Below are 11,234 nucleotides of genomic sequence, written 5' to 3'. Positions count from 1 at the left end.
AGGAGCTTCATCTGGGTCTCTTAGGCACTTGGGCCCTCTGCCACTGCTTTCCCAGGCACATTAGCAGGGAGCTGGATTAAAATGACACAGCTGGGACTAGAACTGGCACCCATCTAGGATGCTGGCATTGCAGTAGGCATACCTACGTCACAACGCAGGCCGCTACACAGAGAATATCTTAAACCAGTGTTTCTCAGAATGTAACACGCACTGGATGAGGAAATGCAGACTCTAATTCCATCTGTCTGAAGGGGCCAGCTGATGCTTCAGGTCCACAGACCACTCTTTGAGAAACAAAGTCTTAGGGCACTTTCTTTCTCATATCTCCACTTGTTGCTTTCACAGAAATAAAACAAAATCACTTCTTCACAGCCTTTCTCTCCCAAATCTATATGAATTTTGCTTTGTTTACTTTTGGTTGAAAGATCTGAGCCCAATAATATTTTTCATTTTGCTTTTCAATTTCATTTTTCATTTATTTGAAATGCAGAGAAATAGAAAGCGAGATCTTCTACCCCCACTGATTCACTTTCCAAATGCCCTCAACAGCAGGGACTGGGCTAGGCTGAAGACAGGAAATTGAACCCAATCTGTGTCCCCCAGTGATGGCAGAGGACTAGTACTCCAGCCATCACCTGCTGCTTCCCAGGATGGACATCAGCAGGAAGCTGGGATGGAGAGCAGAGCCAGGACTTGAACCCGACCACTCCCACCCAGGATACAGGCATCCCCAGTGACATCTTAACTGCTGGGCCAAATGCCCGCCCCCTTTATTCCTTTCTCTGTAAATTGGTTTTGCCACTTGGATGTTCAAAGGGTCTGTTGCCCCTGTTTGCTTTACTCCTGTGCTTCAAACGCTTCACAGGTGTGTCTGGCGTGCATGGCTTGTCTCTGACATCCTTTTGAACGCAGTGGACCTTTTGGCTTGCACACTCAGGTCAACTCTGGGCTCAGGAGAGTGTCTCTCACAAGCCCTCCACCATTGTTTTCTCCTAATTATCCTGCTTTATTTCTCAGGGCCTTCAAACATCCTGAGCTTGGATCCCTGACCCCTGTCTTATGTAGGTCATTTTGTGTTTTATGCTCTACAGTCTATGAGAGACTCCTGGGTTTATCTGCTACCCTATAGACTAGATCATCCCTGCTTTTGGGTCTTGCCCATAGAGTGGATATTAATTCTGCTGTTGTACTTTGAATTTCCTAAAATACTTTTTCCTTTCTATCCACTTCCCATTTTAGTTATCCTGTTATCTTAAGGCTCTGGACTTTGACTTTGTTATTTATGCTCTTGTTTTAAACAAGGTAATGTTGGGGCTGGCAGGTAAAGTTACTGCCTGGGACACCAGCATTGCATTTGAGCACCTGTTCAAGTCCCGGTTGCCCCACTTCTGATACAGCTCCCTGCTAATGCACCTGGGAAAGCAGTGGAAGATGGCCCAAGTGTTTGGGCCCTGCATTCACGTGGGAGACCTGGATGAAGTTGGCCTGGTCCAGTCCCAGTCATTGCGGCCATTTGGGAAGTGAACCAGCAGATGGATGATCTCTCACTCTTTCCTTCTCTCTCTCTGTAACTCTGCCTTCAAATGAATAAAATAAATCTTTAAAAAAATAAAGGCAATGTGTTTAAGCTTTTAGAGAATGCCAAAAACTTCTTATCAATTTCTTCAGATTCCTCCAGAGAATCCCTTCTAGATTTTTCTCCCTTTAGATCCAGGATAATGTTCTGTTTTCTCCTTTTCTGTTGTGTATTGGACATTTGTCATTCTTTTTAAAATTATTATTATTTATTTATTATCATTTGATTTGAAAGGCAGAGAAACAGAAAGAGAGATATGGCATTCACTGATTCACTCCCTAAATGCCAGCAATAGCCAGGGCTGGGCCAGGCTGAAGTCAGGAGCCAGTAAGTCCATCTGGGTCTCCACATGAGTGGCAGGGGCCTAAGTATATGAGCCATCTTCTGTTGCCTCCCAAAGTACCCATTAGCAGGAAGCTGCGTTCAGAAGCAGAGCAAGGACTTGAATCAGGCACTGTGATACAGGATGCACACATTCCACTGGTTTCTGTGTCTGAATCCCCCCCCGCCCCCTTCTTCCTCCACTCCACCTTCTTTCGTTTGAAAAATCTCCCATTTTATTAAGCAAAGCTTGCCTTCCACTTAGAGACTAAAAATGCCAGAAACACAATTTTTCAGTCTTCCTTGTAATTAGGACATAAACAGGACACATGGAGTAGGTGCTGCCAGTCAGATGTAGCTGCTCAAGGCATTAAGACAAGTGGTTCAGGAAAGCAGAAAAGAATTAGCTGTTGCCAAGGACAAGAGGCAGCACAGTGGCAGCTTTAAAGGTGGTACCCAGTGACGGGGATGTTGCTGGTCCAGGTACTATCCATAGTCAGTGTTTTCACTGACAGCATCACCACTGGACCAGTGAAATGGCTTCATTTCTGGTATATGGTCTCTGAAGTTTCCATGTAGAATCTGGAAGGTACTTAGCTTTTTAATGAATTTATTTCCCACATACGCTGTTGGAGTCCAATCTATATCTTACAACTGAGGACTCTACCTGACACAGTATCTTTGAAACAGACCCTGTTGCGGTGTTGTTTTGCTTATCTTTCACCAAATGAGCGATCATCTGATATTCTTGTGTGGTGGACCCTTGTTTCCATGCAGTCCACTTGGGCCTGGTCAAATCTACCCCCGGAAGAGAGCTAGACATCATTTTCTACTTCTGATTTAATCCTTCATGTCTTCAGGCCTTCAGGCTGTGCCGGTCCATCTGCTGGAACTGGGATTTTCTAACCAGAAATCGAGGTGTAACTGGGAGAGGAACAGCTACCCAGTACTCTTGTCAGGTGAAGAACTTGCCCAGAGGCCCGGAGTTTCTTCACCTGTCCAATCTGAGAACTAGATTAATGGATTTCTAAAACCTACATATGGAGGAGGGCATTGTGGCACAGCAGTTTAAGCTTCTGCTTTGAATACCTGTATCCCATATTCTATTTATGCATGCTGATTCATGCCCTGGCTACTTCACTTACTATCCAGCATCCTGCTAAATGCATCTGGGAAGGCAGTGGATAATGGCCAAGTACTAGGCTCCCTAATACATACGTGGGAGACCCAGATGGAGTTCCAGGTTCCTGGCTTTGGCCTGGCCCAGCCATGGCTATTACAGGCACTTGGAATGTGAACTAGTGAATGGAAGCTCTTGCTCTCTCTCTCTCTCTCTCTCTCCCTTTTTCTCTCTGGCACTCTTGTCTTTCAAATAAATATATAACAGATAAATAGATAAACCTTCAAAAAAGTTACATATGTGCATATATATGTAGGTTGACCCACAGGTGATAAGACTGGCCAGGAGCAGGAAACAAGCTAGTGCAATGTCAATCCCACTCGTAGAACATCCTGTGCACTGGATCTAGGCGGCTTATCCCTTGATCAAGAGTCCTTTGGGTAAAATCAATGTCCAGGAGAGATCACCTGCTTCTCCCCTGTGCCCTCATGCTATTTTCTGTTCCTTTCTTGAACAGTCGTCACCTCCCTATATTCATCCAATTTTGCCATTTCTCTTTTCACCTCCCTCATAAGGTCATCTATTCTTAGCTCCACTTTCTATGTTCAAATCATAGTTAACTATTTTTAGCTTTCTGATCTTACCATGATCACACAATTCTGTCTTTACATGCGTTGTTCCCTTTGCCTAGAGTACTCTTTATGGTCCTAAATTTCTTCACCTAACTAACACCTATTTTCTTTTTAGGTCTTATTTTATCTAGTATTTCTTTTAGCCAATCTTCTTTGCCCTTACATCCCCAAAGACCTGGGTACAACTCCTATAGACTCTCATAACAATTTTTAAAAATATTTATTTATTTACTTGAAAAGCAGAGTTACAGAGAGGCAAAGGCAGTGAGAGGGAGAGAGAGAGGTCTCCCACCTGTCGGTTCACTCCCCAAATGTTTGCAATGACCAAAGCCAGGCAGATCCGAAACCAGGAACCTGGAGCTTCCTCTGGGTCTTCCACGTGGGTACAGGGGCCCAGGGATTTGGGCCATCTTCTGCTGCTTTCTCAGGCACATTAGCAGAGAGTTGGATTGGAAGTGGAGCAGCCAGGTCTCAGACTGGTGCCCATACAGGATGCCAGCACTGCAGGCAACAGCTTTAGCTGGTACACCACAGCACTAGCCCTTTTCATTATAATTTGGCAAAGTCAATTTGATATCTTTCACAGATATCACTTCTTTTTCTCTTTCTTTCTTCCTTTTTTTTTTTTTTTTTTGGATAGGCAGAGTTAGACAGTGAGAGAGAGAGAGAGACAGAGAAAGGTCTTCTTTCTATTGGTTCATCCCCCAAATGGCCGCTACAGCTGGCACGCTGTGCCAGGAGCCAGGCGCTTCCTCCTGGTCTCCCATGTGGGTGCAGGGCCCAAGCACCTGGGTCCTCCTCCACTGGCCTCCCGGGCCACAGCAGAGAGCTGGACTGGAAGAGGAACAACCGGGACAGAACCAGGGCCCGACCAGGACTAGGTGCCGGAGCTGTAGGCGGAGGATTAGCCTAGTGAGCTGTGGTGCCGGCCCACAGATATCATTTCTATAGTAACTGAGTAGGTAATTGTTTGTAAGTTCAATCAACCTATAGCAACCCCCTTGGCTATGTCTCATTTCTTGTTGTATTTCTAGTATTTAGTCAAGTATCTGCTTTACACCAGGTACTTGGAAATTCTTGTGAGATAATAAAAGGATAATTAAAAATAATTCATCCACATTTTGAACACCTACTCAACTGCAAAATACACCTTTTGTATTAATAGGTACTGAAGAAAGGTTTACTTGAAGAAGTCTTGTGCTATAGTAAAACAAAAAATTCAGCTACCTAAATTGGGCCACTTCTGAGAGTGAAAGGTAATGCTATTAATAATTATCCCATGACAATAGGCATAAGTTGGGACCATTGAAGCAACTTGGATGTATGGTTACCCTATTTCACTAAGAACACATCATGCTGGATCATTGCTAATTCTGATTCAGACTCTGATTTAAGACTGGGTTAGGAAGCATTTCAGGCACTATACCCGTTCTCTAAAAGGTCAAATGAGTACGGTCACACAGTCAAATACCCAACAGTGAGTGATTATCATCTCGTAGCTAAATATTAAGCAGTGAGTTACTGATAAATAAACTGCCCCTGATTCTTAATTTTCTTTATTCTTTTTTTTTTTTTTTTTGACAGGCAGAGTGGACAGAGAGAGAGAAAGGTCTTCCTTTGCCGTTAGTTCACCCTCCAATGGCCACCACGGCCGGCACACTGCGCTGATCCGAAGGCAGGAGCCAGGTGCTTCTCCTGGTCTCCCATGTGGGTGCAGGGCCCAAGCACTTGGGCCATCCTCCACTGCACTTCCGGGCCACAGCAGAGAGCTGGCCTGGAAGAGGGGCAACTGGGACAGAATCCGGCGCCCCGACCGGGACTAGAACCCGGTGTGCCGGCGCCGCAAGGCGGAGGATTAGCCTATTGAGCCACGGCGCTGGCTTAATTTTCTTTATTCTTTACCCCAATGAATGTTACTTGCATTTTGATTAAGTGGGGGCTCACACTATAGGAGACATTGCAATTTATATAATTTTTTGAACTGTAACAATTAGTCATCATAAAATGGAAGGAAACAAATTTAAATCTGTAGCTTCTTACATCTGCCATGGTGATCAAGCATAATCCTTTAAACGTAATCAGAGGTAGGAATAAAATGTCAAAGCCATGTACTTTAAAGAATTTAATTGGAGTTGCAGTCATCATCCCAATGCAGAACCACTTTTTTCCTTAAAGAAAAGCACTCAGGGAATTTAGACATCAGTTTAGTAATCCTCACTTGAAAGCTGCGTGCTATAAAGCTATCCACATTCTACTTGGGAAAATCAAGGCTTAATATATATTGAATTTGGGTCAGTTTTTGGCTTACTCGATTTATTCTTGTCAGTTTAAGGGTCAAATTAAGGGTCAGACAGACCAGTCGAGAACGTTGGGGTTAACTTAGAAGCACTGAGTAGGGAAAAGAGTGTCAGAAATCATGAACTCTGATACCAATAGTACACACTTCCATAGTGTGTACACTTTTCAGGGTACTTTTATACTTATTTTTTGGCAAGTTTATTTATATTTATTTGAAAGGCAGAATGAGAGAGGTAGAGGGGGAGACGGAGCCATATCTTTCATCTGCTGATTCAGTCCCCAAATGACAACAACAGACAAGACTATACAGCAGGGGCCCAGGCACTAGCGGCATCACGTTTTACATCTTAGGGTGTGTATCAGCAGGAAGCTGTATCAGAAACAGAGGCAGGACTTGAACTCAGGACATCCCAAGCAGCAGCACAACCTGCTGCAGCACAGTGCCCACATCAGCATTATTTTATTTGATACATGCTTTAGAGATACAGAGGAACATGGCTGGTGGGGGGGGGGTCCCCATCCGGTAGATGAATAAGTGAACGAATGAGAGAGGTTCAGGGAGATGAAATGACTTGTCCAGGGTCATATCTTTATCAACAAAGTTGGGACTAGAAACCCAGTCACTTATCTCCTAGCCTGAACATCCTCTCTGAGCTGTTCTATGATTGAGTGCTACGTCTTGACCTTATCTCCATGGGAAACCTACAGAAACATGGACAATCCTACTTGGCATTTACGAATGCCGTCACAACCATTCAAACTGCTTATATTTCTGCTCAGGAAATCCTGAAAGGTTACTATTTTCTCCCTGCCTGACTGCTATGTATCATAGGCAGAGAGAAAGTTTCTAACAAACCTGGTGAAAGGAAGCAGCTCTGGCAGCCCGAGCCATCTCAGCACTTCAAGTTACAAGCTGTAGCCACGTGGGTGATCTGGAATAAAAAGATATCCAGATGAACAAGCCTACAGTGTTTCAAAAGACAGGTCAAGAAATACCACCTGCCTGACTTGGACTTTGTAAGGTTCAAATGAGGGTGAAAACGCCAGTCTCTTTGGTTTAACATATCATTTTAGGTTCTCGGCTTACTTAAGGTCACAAGCCAGCAGACTGACCAAAATATATTTGTTACCGATTCTGAAAACTGTGTAAACTTTGTGCCTAAATCCACGTTGGCTCGATTCTTCCAAAGTCACTGAAGAAAGTAGGTATAACATCCTTTTTTTCTCCTAAAGAAAAGACCTAGTCCTCAACAAAAGGAGAAAATAGTCACTTTTTAAGTCTGATGATGTAGTCTTTTTTTCTCATATCAAAAACATCATTTCTTGTTATATACTGTGATGTCAAGAACAGAGAAGAGGCAAATCTTTCGTAAACTGCTTTATTATCATTAATGCTGCATTTACTAAAGCCCACCAGTACTATTTATTGAATCAGGTTTTCTCCTCTTTTCCAAAGGTAGATGCTCATCTGGCTGGCCTGCAGTCCCTGTCATCCAAAGGTCAAGTTTGCATCCCACATTGGTACTTTACCTTGGGGGGAGAACTGTGCAACAGGATGCACCAAATGTTAGAACTGTCATGTGTGCTTAGTTTCTCCTGGAAAAAGAGGACTCTAGGTATTTAGACATTTGTAATTTGATATAATGCTGCCAAATACTCATTAGTTCAATCCCATGTCTGTTCTTATAGTGGAACAATAATAATAAAAAATAATAATTAATTAAATGTGAGTATGCTCAACGTTAGTGCTCAAAGGGCACCTGGTGACACAAGACGAATATTAGACCTCTCTTCTTGCCCCTCCTGGTACCTGTGCAGAGTCATAGTCTGAGATGACACAATCAATCTTGCAGAAAGAGGGCATCAGTCGAGTTGCTTTTCTAGCCAAGATGAAGGATTCGTTCACTCAGTAACTCACTCCCAGGACAACATTTGGTTCTAAGTGTCAGATATTGCCTTGGCTATTGGGAGGAGAAATGAACATGGCATGAATCCTAGTGTAAAGGATTTGACGTTTGGGAGATCGAACAAATGAAAAATTATAATGCAGGAGAATACTCAAATATATACTTTTCTTAAGAGATAGGAAAATTATTTTTCTATCAATGGAGGCGTTTGGAAGGAAGGAAGATTCCTTGAGAGATGCCTATAACAAGACAGGTGGGCTCTGCACTTGTGAAGATGGATCTGGGAGATTCTTTCAGGTTCGGAGGAGGAAAGTGAATGAAGAAAGCCCAGAGACAGGAAATCAAAGAAGGGGTGGCACACTGTCGGGGGCTGCGGAAGGTGCCAGAGGTGCAGCCTACAATTGCAAAAATCCTACTAGGACTTGGTCATGGAATGAGGAAGAGGCAGCTAGAAGGTTTGGGTTAATTTGGTTGATTATTATGGAATCTTCACAAGTTTTTTTTTTGTTTTTTTTTTTTTTTTTTTTTTTTGGCATGCTATGGTTTGGAAAAATGAATTTAGTCTCTTGGTAGAATGTAACACCAAATTGAAAAGCCGGGAGAGTACTAGAGAACAGTAAACCCAAGGATCTCACTCTATGGATAAAGAGACTGAGCCCAGAGAGGAGATAACTTGTCAAGAATTGCACAGCAATTTTAGGATAAGGGGAGGACTATAACCCTTCGTTTCTGTGCCCTCCCCGTGCTAGCCTTGCTGTTGCTCCCAAATGATTGGGCTCCTCTGAGTCTTCATCTCCCTTTCCCATTTATCTAGTTGCATACAGATCTCATCTCTTGATGAAAGTGTCCGATTTTATTTAAACTCCGGCCCAACACCTTCCCTCTTCTTCTGCCTTTGACCAAGAATAAGAAAAACAGAACAAAAATCATGGGGCCGGTGCCGTGGCGTAGCAGGTAAAGCTGCCGCCTGCAGTGTCGGCATCTCTGCTATGGTCTGGGAAAGCAGTAGAAGATGGCCCAAGTCCTTGGGCCCCTGCACCCGCGTGGGAGACCCAGAGGAAGTTCCTGACTTCGGATCAGTGCAGCTCCGGCCATTGTGGCCAATTGGGGAGTGAACCAGCGGATGGAAGACCTCTCTTTCTCTCTCTCTGTGCTTCTTCTCTCTGTGTAACTCTGATTTTCAAGTAAAATAAAATAAATCTTTTTTTTTTTTTTTAAAAAAAAAAGGAAGACAGAACAAAATAAAAACCCAAACAGCAGGATGCTTACAATGACCAAGGCAGGCAGTATGATAACAACTCAGACACACATTAGACTCTTGGTCCAGAAAGAGACAAAGATGAGGTAACCAGCTGCACCACCCAGGTCCTATGGACTGAAGTTACACAGAGTGGAGGGAGTACTCTGTGGAGGCCATGAGAAGGCTGGAGGTGGCAGCAGAGGGTGGGAGGGATATTTAAGAGGAGTCTGAGGAGTGTGAGTGTGTTAGGGTTGCCAGGTGAATGGAGAAGCCTGCTCCTGAAAGAGGACCTTGTGCAAAGGCGGATAAACATGGAGAGGTAGGATGTGCTCGAAAACTCTAGAACTTCAACTGCCAAGAGGGAAGGGGCGTGAGAAGGATAGAAAGATACAAGCAAGTAGGCCACAAACCATGAAGGGCTGTGTGAACCAACACTAAGGAGTTTGGCCTGATGGGACTGAAGCTGGGGAGAAGCAACTTCAGATGGGTACGAACTCTCTATGTCCCATAGCCCTCTTGTCCTTATTATTCCTCTAGTAGTCTCTTCACAGCTTTTTCTCTTGGTCCATAGCATTTCCTCTTGGTCAGCTGAAGGAGATCATGAGCTCCTCACACTGGAGTGTTCAAACTGAGACCAGATGGTCACTCAGCAGTAGGTAGGCGAGCTGCCAGGATGCCAGGGCTCAGGATGGAATCTCAGCTTACCAAAGGACTAACCCTGTGTTGAGAGCAAGCTGCTTAACCTTTCCAAGGCTTGCTTCCTTCTGGACAAAACAGGGACACAGGAATGCCGACTTCAGAAGGGTTCTGTGAGGGTTAAGTAAATTGCATATGAACAATTCGAAGATTATTGCCTGGTATATTATAAGCACTCCAAAACAAGGACTGGCATGAGTGATGCGAAAGCCTTTGGGGACTGGAATGAATTCAGGGAATGGTGAGACCACAGCCAAGTTGGCCTGAAAGTCTTTTGTGCCATCACTGGACCAATGAGAATGCTGCCCTTGGCCCTTGGACCACCAGTGTGCCATCCACAGACTACATGCCACCCACCCTCCTTGAAATTCTGCGCTTCATTTAGTCTCTGAACCGGTAAACTTTTTCTCTAGCATCAAGTCTGCAAAAATGACACCAGTTGCCTTTCAAGTTCAAGCCCACCAAAGCAAGTGTTAATAGGATCTTGAGAAAGAGAGGGCAAAAGAGCCCAGAACAGCAAATGAGCATGTGGCTTTGGGTTTGGGGCTGGCACTGGTGCAACACTGTATGTAGTTCATCAAGCATCCAATTTATGACTGTGTAGCTTGTACTCCTGGTGAGTGCCTCACAAGTCAAAATTCTCTTTTGTGATTCCCTTTATGTAATGCTCACACTAACACCATGCCTACATGAGCCAGTCAGACAGATTTCAGGAGTTGAAATATTTCAGTGATCTTCCCCAGCACACTCATACTACAGTTTCAACATAATTAGTAGAATCTTTGGATCCGACACAGCACTCTTATAATGTGTATGATGGAGGAAATGAATGACTCTAATTATACCTTATTAAATTTTATTAATCCTCATTAGAACCCTATTATTCTTTATAAGTGTGTTGCTGGGGAGAGGGGAGGAAGAAATGCTGGTCAAATCCGTTATATCTAGCAAGGATTGGGTGAGTCTGCTCTTATTTCATGAGATAACTGGGATCTTTTCAAACTAAACCATAGCACTGAGGACACAGGTTTGCCGAAGCATCTGCTGCAGTGAATGGACTGGGTTGTAACAGGATCTGATCCTACTGCCCTGGAACAGAATCTCCTGAAGAACTCATAGAAGTGTTTGCCATTTCAAATCATGTTTGCTGCAAAGAAAGCAACAGTATTTCATTATGCTGTGGAATGGGAGCATACTCACCCTTGCCCTTATACTACATTCATATTTTTTATGTGTAGGTGAGCATATTGACAGGGACAAGGAGATTATAATTAGAGCCCAGAAGCGCCTGAACTCAAAGACTGCACAAAGCAGGCTCCCTAACGCTGAGAACACGTGTGTTTACATTCATTGCCTTAATTCTGTCAAAAGAATTCCACCAAAATCTAACCTAGGAAGAATCACGTTTGGAATTTCCATGACTAGGTAACCTCTGCTGTATTCT

The sequence above is a fragment of the Lepus europaeus genome, chromosome 2 (assembly GCF_033115175.1).
Source record: "Lepus europaeus isolate LE1 chromosome 2, mLepTim1.pri, whole genome shotgun sequence".
Taxonomy (NCBI): domain Eukaryota; kingdom Metazoa; phylum Chordata; class Mammalia; order Lagomorpha; family Leporidae; genus Lepus; species Lepus europaeus.
This window is presented reverse-complemented; position numbering follows the sequence as displayed.